Raw genomic sequence first — 12,933 nt, 5'->3', positions numbered from 1 at the left:
GATATTTACTATTTGATTTGAGTATTTCGCATGGGTTTTACGACTCCTGGCTCCAAGAAGTCTGGATTTTCGTGACAGCTTAAGTTGCTCAGGGGGGACTGGAGAGATAAGCAGAGAAGGGTCTGTCGCTTCAAAGACATTCCTGCCCAAATACACACACACACACACCCACGAAGCTGTTCCGACAGAAAGAAAATGAACTCATCAAATCCTGAACCAGCACAAAACTAAGGTGTTATGTTTTGTAAACTTGGTATCTCATTTCTGACTTTTCTTACCTGTGTAACCTCTCTTATAACCTGTATGCATGTTCCCTTTAGGCCTTTGTAAAGCATAAATATTGTAAGGATATGAAAAATTATGTTGATGTACTTTAAACCCCCCATGTTTGGTACCGATGGGTTTCTGCTGACATCTTACAACACATGATGCATAGAGCAAGACCATAACTCGCATTGCTTTATTCATTAAAGCCCTGTACTAAAGGCCTGTCCGCATGCTTTAGGCGGACACTCAAATTTGCATACGAGCAGCCTCGAGACAAAGGAAGGGTTCCCGCTCAAACTTTGTACTGAAACCATTGGTCAGAATGCTGAACGGGTTGTCACGTGACCTGCAGGTATAACCAGACCTTTTGCCAAACATCTGGGCAGAAAGAGAACGTCCTAAAAAGAACATCATTGACAGTGGCCCTCGTGCCACACGGCTCTTCACAGCCGCATAAACTTTCCTGCCACGTTTTCTTTATTTTCCGGCAAAGTAAACTCAGTTTAAAGTTTGCGATCGTGTTCGTTCGAACTGCATTACAAACTCAACGCATCCAGAAGGACATCAAAGGAGTTTCATCAGGACTGAAGCATAAAGAGAGAGATCCCAGGCATTAAGTCCAGGTACCTTTAGTTATGCGATTTAAGCTGTGCCCCTTTTATCAAAAAGGTGTTTTCTATAATCTTGGTGGTCCCGAATGGTGTGGTGGAACTGAAAGTTTTGTCACTCTTTTACCTGAAATCTCTATTTCCTCGCTTTACTATTTCTCTTTGTTGTTACACGTTCTATAGACCCGATATCTCCACGTGGTTTACCTTTTGTTCTGTGTTTAATGTATGTTTGTTCGTTATCCGTCTGACTAGTCAATAAATTCCATTATAATCAAGTAAATTGTATTGTTTGCCTCATGAGAAAATGTCACTGAAAAACAGATTCCCCTGCTTAGCTATTATAAGTTGTTTAAAACTTTTGAATGATTAATCTACTTTGCAAGAAGTAGCAATTAAATTCCCTTTTTCTAAACGAATAGATTATTATCGTGTCCGCTCGGAAGAGCGACGGCTCTGCTTGTATTTGTTTGGTCAAATTAGCAATAAATTGATCCGGAATATTAATGATTAATAATAATTCGTTATTGTTGATAATTAATATTCATAATCTGGGAATCCGCTCGGTCGCGCGAGCATGATCATATACAGTCATATGTTTGTTTGACCAAATTGACTGAAGCTTAAGCCGGAATATTAATAATTAAGAATAAACCGTTATTGTTGATTATTAATATTCATAAAATGAGCTAATTTCATGTTACAAAGTATATAAAAAAATTCGAATAAAAGTTGAAAATAAGTCTGTTTGTTTTTTGCTTAGAATTCTATTGAAGAAATTAAAGAAAAAAAAACTATTGATGCGTAATTGTTTAAATAACATTTAGTTTCATTATAAAACGTTTTTTAGGTGTAATTTTTAGAAACTGAATTTTCCTTTGAATAGTAGTCCTCTTATGATTCAGATACAGTATCATCCCATATCATATTACATCAATTCAAACAAACACAAATCCTGAATAGGCCACTTCTGAAAAAAAAAAACCTGACAAGCAACAGGAAGTCTTCAATTTTCTTTAAAATGTCAGTATAATAACACAGTTTGACCTAACATACAACATAAAAGTTAAAGCCAACACAAAAACAAAAACCAAAGAAAACAGAAACCATGAATTTCACTTAATAATGTAACGTAGCCTAGTTTTTTTGGTCCCACTTTATATTAAGTGGCCTTAACTAATATGTACTTACACAGGAGTTAATAGTTTGTTACAATGTACTTATTGTGTAAATACATGTATTTACTGTGTACTTATGCATGATTAATTACCTGTATGTAATTACATCTGTAATTAACTTCTGTACATTTGTAAATACACTGCTGACCATTCCGTATACCTTAACCCACACTTAAACCTACCCATACCACCAAACCTGTTCATAACCACACTCCTATCGCAACTCATAAGCACCACAAGTGTTCTCAAATACATTATGAACACAGTAAGTACATTTGTATTTATTTTTTGATGCAAGTACAGTAGTAGTTAAGGACACTTAATATAAAGTGGGACAGTTTTTTTTTTTAAATATAGCTAAGAATACATGAACAATGAGCTTGAATATGTGTGTTCATCTTCAAAAACTATGCAATGCAATTGAAGAATGTTTCCTACCAAAGAGAAGCGTTGCTGGAATCCACACATGTCAGCTCATGCACTGAATGTCTAGAGGAAAGCGGCAGGGCAAACGCTCAGCCACAGATGCAGAACGATGCGGAATCACTTCCCTAAGCCCTCCCTCATGATGTGAAAAAGTTTCCATAACACTGGAAAAGTCATTTTGATTTGTGTGTGTGTGGTTGTGTGTGTGTGTGTGTGTGTGTGTGTGTGCATTTGTTTAGTTTATAAATTTACTTTACCAAAATACTGAGAAAACAACATAAATATTTCAATGAATACATTTATATTAACATAGCCTACATGATTAAATCTCACATGTTTGTTCTCTTGCCTCCATGAACAAACACCTTTAATAGACCTTCAAAACGAGAAAGTAAATTTAGATTTAACTTTAAAGCAACAGTTCATTCCAAAAAAAAAAGTGCTTGTGTTTTTTAAATAGTCTACAGCATGTCCTTGATTTTGTCCCTTTTGATGGTTGAAACGTTAAAAAAAATTCTTCATACAATCCCAATTCAGAAAAAGTTGGGACAGTGCAAAACACAAACACATCACTGAAAAAAAATGATTCAATGATTTCTTAGACTTAAGTGGTTGTAAACAATTTATTTAGGGTGAATATAAACAAACAAATTAAGTTGAACATTACTAAATTTATGTGTTTAAATTTAGCCTGTATAAATTGTTTGCAACAATTTTGCAGAATTTTTCAGTTCTCATTAAAGCAATTTTTTTTAAATTGCTTCCACACAATTATTTCATGTTGTAATTAAGTTAACAATCATTTTCGCCAATGTAAGTGTATTAAACATAAAACAATTAAGTTGTCCCCCAAAAATTAAGAATTCTGTTGTTTTAACTTATTATATACGTTTGAACAAGCAGCAAAAGACATTTTTATGAGTGATGCTGAAAACATTTGTATTTATTTTTTGCGCCTTATTTTATAATTATTTTAAACAAATAGCAAGTTCAATATATTTTTTGAAAGATTAATATAACCTATTTATGGTTAGTTTTCACCATTTAATGCCACTCTTAGCTTTATAAAAGTACTGTTCAATTTTTTTTTTTTTGTGACTAGATATTTTCTATTGCAGAATATAGAAACTCTCTTAAAGTTGTTATACTCAAGTAGGACCAGCAGATGGAGCCAATATGTGATAATAAATCTCAACCATAAAAATAATGCCAACTTAAGTAAACATCAAATTTATTTCAATTGCATCTGCTGAGAGCTGATGAAATACTATCATAAGCCTGATTATTGTTTGATTTGTGTATCAACAGACATCATATGTTGGGTATAAATGGTTTTATACTGACAATCTACTTCTAATAGAAATCTAACACAATAATATTTCTAATCATCTAATGGCCCGTTGTCAAAAATTCTTTACATAATAGCTAAAATACAAATTATGTCTATATTATTGCAGAATGTAAAATCCATAATTGGAACTTTCAGAATATTATTAACTATAACCAGCAGATGGAGCCAATGTGTGATAGTGAACCTCACAATCTTTAGCTAGTTTAAGTAGTTTAATTCAGGGATTCCCAAACTTTTTTATTCCGGGACCCACCTAGGCAAGTAATTCAATCTCACGACCCACCATAATATTTTAATATGGAAAAATGGGTAAAAAATGTATCCATTCAAAGCAGTCAAAAATATATGGTGTGTGACTTTTTGGATTTTGCGATTTGATATTCACAAAATGAGGCTTGAAGTGTTTTTTGTGGGATACTGGCTGTAACTGTGATCATTTTTTTTGTTGAAAAAGATAATCTTTTTTCAAAAGAAAATATGATCAACCTTTGATTAAGCTCCTTGATTACACTCAGAAAAAAAGGTACAAAATTTTACCTTTTAGGGTACAAATGGCCCGTCACTGGGGTGGTACCCTTAAGGGTACAAATTTGTACCTCTATTTAAAGGTACAAAATTGTACCTTCTACATTTGTACCCTTTAAGGGACAATTTTGTACCCCCAAGGAACAAAATTGTAGACACTGAAGGTACAAAAATGTACATTTTATATTATATAGTATTTTCAGGGTACTGACCCAGGCATTTTGATCTTTTGGTGACTGCATGCACAAATAAATAAATAAAATATTTTGCTTCACAGATGTCTATTTTTATTTATTAATGTAGAAATATTTCATTACAACTCACAACTGAATGTGTTAAGAAATAAAATTACACAGCAAGTATGAAGCAGACATGTAAAACAGTAAAAATAACAATTTAGATAACAAATAAAAACTAAATAATCTAGACTTAATACAAAGACCACAAGAATACTGTTTAAGATTTATAAACACATTACACAGGCTACACCAAGTACTGCACTTTATAAAGTCCAAAGTATTTGTCTTGAGTCAGAATACTCGGTCATAATAAATAATTTGTCATCAACATTTTCTCTGAATTTCAGAATGAAGGCAATGTTTCTCTATAAATTGCTTCAACAGTGCAGAAAACCAAATACATCAGTAGCCTCTTCCTCAACATCAGTAGATTACTCCTCATCATCCTCAAGTGGAGTTGTAATTTGTTGTAACACAATATGTGTTTATGCTTTTGATAAACATGACATGTAAAGCATTCATATCTGGAAAATGTTCTTTAATAGTCATTAGGACCACAAATTATTTAAAAATTTGCTTTATGCATGAATGATAGCAGTGTGCTGGATTAACTTGATTGTGATTATCCCAAGAGCATGTAGAGAAACAAAAACAAGGTTGATCACTCTGGTAACTGGAGTAGATCGAGGCTTGTCACCGTACACCGTTCATTCAAAACATTCCACTGCAGAAACATCAAGGTGTTCTTCTAATAAGATGGATATGTCAAAAATGTATATTTGTCCACATCATTAGCCCGGCCAATCGCAATCCCATCAACTCTGAAGACTGCCGTGACTCGTCTTGTTAACACATTACAGACATGACAGACCTCAACGCTTCGCCATGGATCAGGAAGTACTTATAACTCAGCCACACAATGTCCGATCAGCCTGAAACTTCACATGGTTAATGAAAAGACCACTCTTGAACACATCCACATAATAATATTGAGTCAGTCATAGCGCCACCTGCTGGCAGATAGTAGTTTGGCTTACAATTCAGCCCCACAATGTCTGATTTGCCTGAAATTTTACATGGTTGTTTAAAATCCTCTCCTGAACACATGTAAATAATAATATTGAGTCTGTCATAGCGCCACCTGCTGGCTACAAGAAGTTTGGCTTATAACTCAGCCACACAATGTCTGTACTGCTTAAAACTTCACATGGTTGATTAAATTCCTCTCCTGAAGACATCTACATACCAATATTGAGTCTGTCATAGCGCCACCTGCTGGCAGAAGGCAATTTGGCTCATAATTCAACCACACAATGTCCGATCAGCCTGAAACTTCACATGGTGGATAAAAGTCCTCTCCTGAACACATCTACATAATAATATTGAGACACAGTTATAGCGCCACCTGCTGACAGGAGGAAGTTTGGCATAAATCTGTGATTTTCTCAGGTTCTTCATATATATCGCCATAAATTTATATTGTTCGCTGTTTTCTGTCATCCTGAGGCCACTAGGCGGCGGTGAGCCCGGGTGCGAGGTCCCTATCATCGCTGCTTGCAGCTTTAATTAGGGACCGAGCACCGAACGGTGCAAGGCCCTATTGGAATTGCTTCGTTTATTAGGGACCGAGCACTGAACGGTGCAAGGCCCTATTGGAATTGCTCCGTTTATTAGGGACCGAGCACCGAAACGGTGCGTATGCCCTATTGGAATTGCTCCGTTTATTCTTCTTCTTCTTCTTCTTCTTCTTCTTTAAAAATTTACGTTTGTTATGGGCTTCGGAAGTGGGCGTGGCAAAATGACTCGACAGCGCCACCTAGAAAAATTAAACGGACGAGCCCCCGATCCACGAATCACGCACATGCGTGAAAATTGGCACACACCTCAAACCTGCCAAAACATACGAAAAAGTCTCTTGGAGCCATATCTCAAACCCAACAGGAAGTCGGATATTTTTAACTTCCTGCGGCGAAAAAGTGGCGTTTTTGCCATTTCCAAGCGTTGTATTTTAACGAACTCCTCATAGGGATTTTATCCGATCACCACCAAAATTGGGTTTTGTCATCTAAAGGCCTTGGCGATGTTAAATTGCGAAGCTTTAGAGTTTTCATCGATGGGCGTGTCCGTGGCGGCCTCGCAAACTTTGACGATTCGCCACAAAAGAGGAAGTCGTTATAACTCAGGCATGCATTATCTGATCTGCCTCAAAATTCACACGCTTGATAAGCGTCCTGACCTGAACACGTTTACATGCCAATATCCAGATACAGTTACAGCGCCACCTGCTGGCCACAGGAAATGACATGATTTACGGAGTTATAAACTCCTCCCACAAATTTATCGTATCAGCACCAAAATTGAGTGGTGTTATCTGAAAGCTCTAGTGATGATATATTGTAAAGATCTAGAGTTTTTGCAGAGGGATGTGTCCGTGGCGGTATGACAAACCGCAACGCTTCGCCATGGAACAGGAAGTCCTTATAACACAACCACACAATGTCTGATCTGCCTGAAACTTCACATGGTTGATAAACGTCATCTCTTGAACACATCCACATAACAATATTGAAGTGGGCGTGGCAAAATGACTCGACAGCGCCACCTAGAATAATTAAACGGACGAGCCCCCGATCTACGAATCACGCACATGCACAAAAATTGGCACACACCTAAAACATGGCAAAACATACGAAAAAGTCTCTTAGAGCCATATCTCAAACCCAACAGGAAGTTAGATATTTTTAACTTGCTGTGGCGAAAAAGTGGCGTTTTTGCCATTTTCAGGCGTTGTATTTTAACAAACTCCTCCTAGGGATTTTATCTGATAAACACCAAAATTGAGTTTTGTCATCTTAAAGGCCTTGATTAAAGGCCTTGATTGACAGTTTCTCAAAGCAGCGCGTCTGAGCTTCGGCAGAAGACTGAAGTGTTATTAATTGATTTCTGTGATATTTTACTATGACAAAATGAGTTCAGCAGTAAACTACAGTTTCTGACATACATGATCTGGTGGAACACTGTTTATTCGCTAAGGTCAGAGCAAACTTTATTAGTTTGCTAATACACGCCTAGCCACCCAGATAGCAAAATACACTGGGGCCAGTTCTTGCCTGCCGGAGACTTACCCCTCAGACTGACTACCTCTACTGGACCAATTCCGGATGCCTGGACTCACTGCCCGATTCCAGCCCGAGTCAATTGAGCCAGATGCGGCGGCCGAGCGAGCAGGCGCTGCCGCATGAGAGCCGGAATCAGCCCGCGACGCCGCGAGTAGGTTATGTGCGCTGCTGCCCGGAGCTGGCGCGATTGAATCTTCATTATATAAAACCAAATTGGAGGGTTGGGATGTGTAAATATCCTGTTGATATTTAGTAATCTTGCTGTATTTATCTTCTAAACGCACGATTGTTCCCGCATGGTAAATCGTTATGGTGTGTAGGCTATATTTTGGGTTCTGTTGATGGCTAATTAAAAATAAAAACCTTTCTAAAAATGTATGTGTTGTTTATATGTTATTGTTCATATTTTACAAGTGTTATTTCTACCCCTATGAAGATAACAAATACCAACAACAAATATAACAATAAGAGAATATATTATTTGTGCTCATATTCAGGCTAGAGTGTATAAAAGATCGTTTATTTCTGCAGTCCACCATGTATTGCTTTTATTAAAGTTTAACAGCTTACATTACACCGTTTTTAAACCGTATATTATTGTGTTTTTTTAATGTAAGTGCTTCTATTTACATCAGTGAGCGTTTGTTATAGTGCAGACACCGGCAGTCGAGTGAGAAGTTTGGGGGGCTTGATTGATTTTTCATAAAGCGTTTGGTTGGAAGCTCGACTCCGCTCATTTTCGCGGCTCCGCCTCTGGCTCCATCAGACAGTCCTTCTGCGCATGTCAAGGCTCCAATTTCAGCAGTCTTTTGCGACAGTTTGTGCCCTTCAAGCAGTTGTTGCCCTCAAGGCGTTCAATGGGAAAAGGGGCTGTCGCGTCGTCCATATTTTTTACAGTCATTGAGACTAACTCAGAGTTAAGCGCGCACACCGTGACTATAAAAAGGCATTATCAATAGAGCGCAGATATTACGAGTGACCATGCAACATCTTAAAAAAAGAGATCACCATTTCTTTCTCCAGCTGAACTTGATCTGCTCATGCAAAGTTATAGCAAATATGAGTCTATATATTTAAAAAGAAGCAACCATCAGTGAAACAGAGACAGTTAGCCTGGGAAAACAGCTGCTCAAGTTAATGCGTAATTTTTAATTTTAAGTATTTAAACATTTAAGTATAATAAAATAAGTACTATAATGTGTGACATTTATACTTTTTTTTCTAAACTTTTATACATTTTTATCAGTTTTAATAGATTTAACAGTGCACTTGTTGTGTTTCTGCCTTTTTATTGATCAAGTGATAGAGGTTTATATAACATTAAGAAGGTAAGCAGTAATAAAATAATTTTTAGACAGAATAATAATCCCATTAATCTAGTAACAGTGCATGTCGAAAGTTAAGCTAATTATTTATGGAAAAAAAGGACAAGCCTCGTACGTGACTTTGCTCTGTGTTTGACAAAAATGTAGGCAATAGCTGTGTTTTGTTCCATCAAAATATAGGCTATTATATATTTGTGCAAAACTGGAATAACGCCTAAAAATAAAGCAGCGTTTTTATCCAAAGAGTCGAAGTGAACACAATCGTTACTTCCTGATTAACTTGTGCCAAATATCAACAGTAAAAACAGAATTTACTGCGGTAGAATAAGCTGCGTCAATGATTTTTTATTTAATTAATGTACTTGCGCCTCAGAAGACAATTGACACACAATGAACACGTGGGGGCGTTTGAAGCCAGATGCGGAGATCTTGACGCGCTCCAGACGCTCGGAGGTAATTAATAATATACACTAATACTGAAACAGTTAAGGCATTTTAGAATGACTAAAACAACATTTAAGATGTTATGCAGTGTGCTCAATCTGCTGATTTGTCCATTCACACACATTTTCATCATCATCTCTAACAAACCTTTTTTTAATGTACTGTAATTTGTTATGTGCACTTCGTAGTTTATGTGCATCTTATCAAATAAAAGTTTAACCTACTCAGTCATGCACATGTTTTATTATGCGTATTTTCAAAAGTTATGCAAATCATGACGTTCCATCAATCGTTTTTATGCACATCTCCAAAATGAGCTCTAAAATAGGTGTGGAGACGTAAGGCTAAGGGGAGAAATACCACTTCATCTTTTAAAAAGGGGAGGAGACCGACAGAAACTCAGAGTTTAGAGAATAAAACCTGCTCCGGACCAGGTTAGATTCACAGAGTAAGTTACCACGGTAACTGACTCTGAGTTAAAGGTACCTTTCTTTCAGAAACAGGCTTGACTTACCCTGCTTTCTCGAGTTTAACAAACCTGCCATTTTTAAACGGAAAACCCAGAGTTTCTCTCATTTCAGGGTTAAAATACTCTGAGTTTACACTTAACCTCCTTTCTGAAACAGGCCCATCAAGAATTTCATTTTAACTAGTAAAAACTCAATTCTTGATATCAAAAATTAAATTTGAATGGCAGTCTATGGTGACTTTTAACTAGTGAAAATTGAATTGTTGATATCAAAAATGTAATTGTTGATATCAAGAATGCAATTGTTGATATCAAAAATAAAATTGTTGATATCAAAAATGTAATTCTTGATATCAACAATTAAATTTTTGATATCAACAATTACATTTTTGTAAATGTAATAAAAAATGTAAATGTAAAAAAAATGTAAGTTGTTGATATCAAGAATGTTAATTGTTGATATCAAAAATTTAATTGTTGATATGAAGAATACATATCCTGATAAGGAATAAAAGTTAAAATGGCTTGCCATAGTTTCAGTAAGGAGGTTCAAACAACTCAGAGTTTAAATTTTAACTCTGAGTTGAATTACCGAAAGATTAAAAACTCTGAGTTTTTGGTTTCAGAACAGCTGATCTGAGTTAGGTCAATCAACTTTGAGTAGACCAACTCAGAGTTAAGCAGGCACACCGTGACTATAAAAAGACATTATCAATGGAGCGCAGATATTACGAGTGACAATGGCTACATCTGAGAACAAGAGATGACCATTTCTTTCTCCAGCTGAACTTGATGTGCTCATGCAAAATTATAACAAATATGAGCGTATATATTTAAAAAGAAGCAACCATCAGTGAAACAGAGACAGTTAGTCTGGGAAACAGCTGCTCAAGTTAATGCGTAATTTTACATTTAAAGTATTTAAATATTTAAGTATAATAAAATAAGTAATGTAATGTGTGACGTTTATAATTTTTAAAAACCTTTTACACGTTTATCAGTTTTGATAGATTTAACAGTACACTTGTGTCTGCCTTTTTATTGATCAAGTGATAGAGGTTTATATGACATTTAGAAGATAAGCAGCACTAAAAATTAATTTTAGAAAGAATAATAATCTCATTAATCTAGTAACAGTACATGTCGAAGGTCAGGGAATTTAAGGTAATTATTTATTAAAAAAGATCAAACCATTCTCGTGCGTGACTTTGTTCTGTGTGTGACTAAAATGTTGGCATTATCTAAGTTTCCATCCAAATATATTACATACATTTATGTGCAAAACTGGAATATTGCATAATATGCGAATAAAGCAGCGTTTCCATCCAACAAGTCAAAGAGAACAAAATCGTCACTTCCTGATTAACTGGTGCCAAAAATAAACAGTAAAAACAGAGTTTACGGTAGTAGGAGAAGCTGAGTCAATTATTTATTTAGTTAACAAATGTACTTGCGCCTCAGAGGACAATGAACACGTGGGAGTGTTTGAAGCCATGAGACACGGAGACTCTTGACAGACTCCAGACGCTTAGAGGTAATTAATTATATACACTAATATTGAAACAGTTAAGGCATTTTAAAATGACTAATCAACATTTAAGACGTGTTACAGTGTGCTCTGCCTGCTGGTTTGTCCTTTCACACACTTTCATCATCATATGTTGACCTTTTTTAATGTACATATACTGTAATTTTTTTCAGTAAAAGTGTTTCCATCGTAGTTTATGTGCATATTTTCTATTGAATAAAAATGTATCCTACTCAGTTATGCGCGTGTTTTATACTTATTTTCAAAAGTTATGTGCATCATGACGTTTCTATCAATCGTTTTTATGCGCATCTCCAAAATGAGCATTAAAATAGGTGTGTGGAAACGTAAGGCTAATGCAAGAAACACCGCTTCGTCTTTAAAAAAAGTGGAGGAGACCGACAGAAACTCAGAGTTTAGAGAATAAAACCTGCTCCTGACCAGGTTAGATTCACAGAGTAAGTTACCATGGTAACTGACTCTGAGTTAAAGTTACCTCTCTTTCAGAAACAGGCTTGACTTACCCTGCTTTCTCGAGTTTAACAAACCTGCAATTTTGAAACGGAAAACCCAGAGTTTCTCTCATTTCAGGGTTAAAATACTCTGAGTTTTCACTTAACCTCCTTTCTGAAACAGGCCCCTGGTCTTGACATAATTATACACGTGACTACCTGGACATGCTACGCGAAGCTGTCAATTCAGTGGGCAGGGGGACCGCACTCCTACCTCAAGTTGCGGTCGGTCTGAAAACAGCTCCAATTGGTCCACCGTTTTTATGTTGTTAAATTGAAAAAAAAGGACTGGGTGTGTTTATTTCACCCCAATATGATGGTCTATACACTATATATACACACATGTCTGTCTAAACAGCTTGAAAAGTAGATTTTTCACCATAGGTGCCCTTTAAAGGTGTGCACACTTATGCAACCACATAATTTTTAAAATTTTTTTAATCTTTAATAGTGTTGGGGTACTCGAACTTGGACTCGAGTCCAGTTTTCATTGGATTCGGACTTGTCACGGACTTGGGGAAACTTTAACTCGGACTTGACTCGGACTTGGACATTTTGGACTCGGAAAATATCACAAGTCCAGTCGAGTCCACATCATTCACAACACAAATAAAGATATTAAAAATGAATAAATAACAGCATGAAACTATAACAAGAATTTAGCGATCCCTCTGGCTGCATGTCAGCTTTTATTTACGCCACCGCACCATACCAGCAGGCAGCAACAGCACGTCATCACCCTAAACGTGGCCAGAAATAGCCATAATCACACAATGCGTGGCATTAGGAGTTGGGGTGAAGACAATAATGTCTTCAAAATCAGCAATAATTTGTCTTCTACCGACATGTTGAAAGAAAACAAAGAAAGGTAAGAGTTTATTTACTTGAATTGTACATTCATATTGTAGGGATGATGGTAAAACATCTTGGCGATATTGTTTT

At 36.1% G+C, this 12,933-nt stretch overlaps 1 long non-coding RNA gene across 1 annotated transcript in view; it reads right to left on the bottom strand.

Annotated features, from left to right (window-relative positions):
• Nucleotides 1-2,536, bottom strand: part of LOC147838569 (uncharacterized) — a 142,783-nt gene extending 140,247 nt beyond the window's left edge. Inside the window, exon 1 of the long non-coding RNA XR_015522232.1 lies at nucleotides 2,492-2,536. This is a non-coding gene — a long non-coding RNA (uncharacterized LOC147838569). The remainder of the gene's footprint in view (nucleotides 1-2,491) is intronic.
• Between the last annotated feature and the right edge of the window lie 10,397 nt (nucleotides 2,537-12,933).

The sequence above is a fragment of the Danio rerio genome, chromosome 22 (assembly GCF_052040795.2).
Source record: "Danio rerio strain M-AB ecotype USA chromosome 22, GRCz13ab, whole genome shotgun sequence".
NCBI classification, from domain to species: Eukaryota; Metazoa; Chordata; class Actinopteri; order Cypriniformes; family Danionidae; genus Danio; species Danio rerio.
This window is presented reverse-complemented; position numbering and strand designations above follow the sequence as displayed.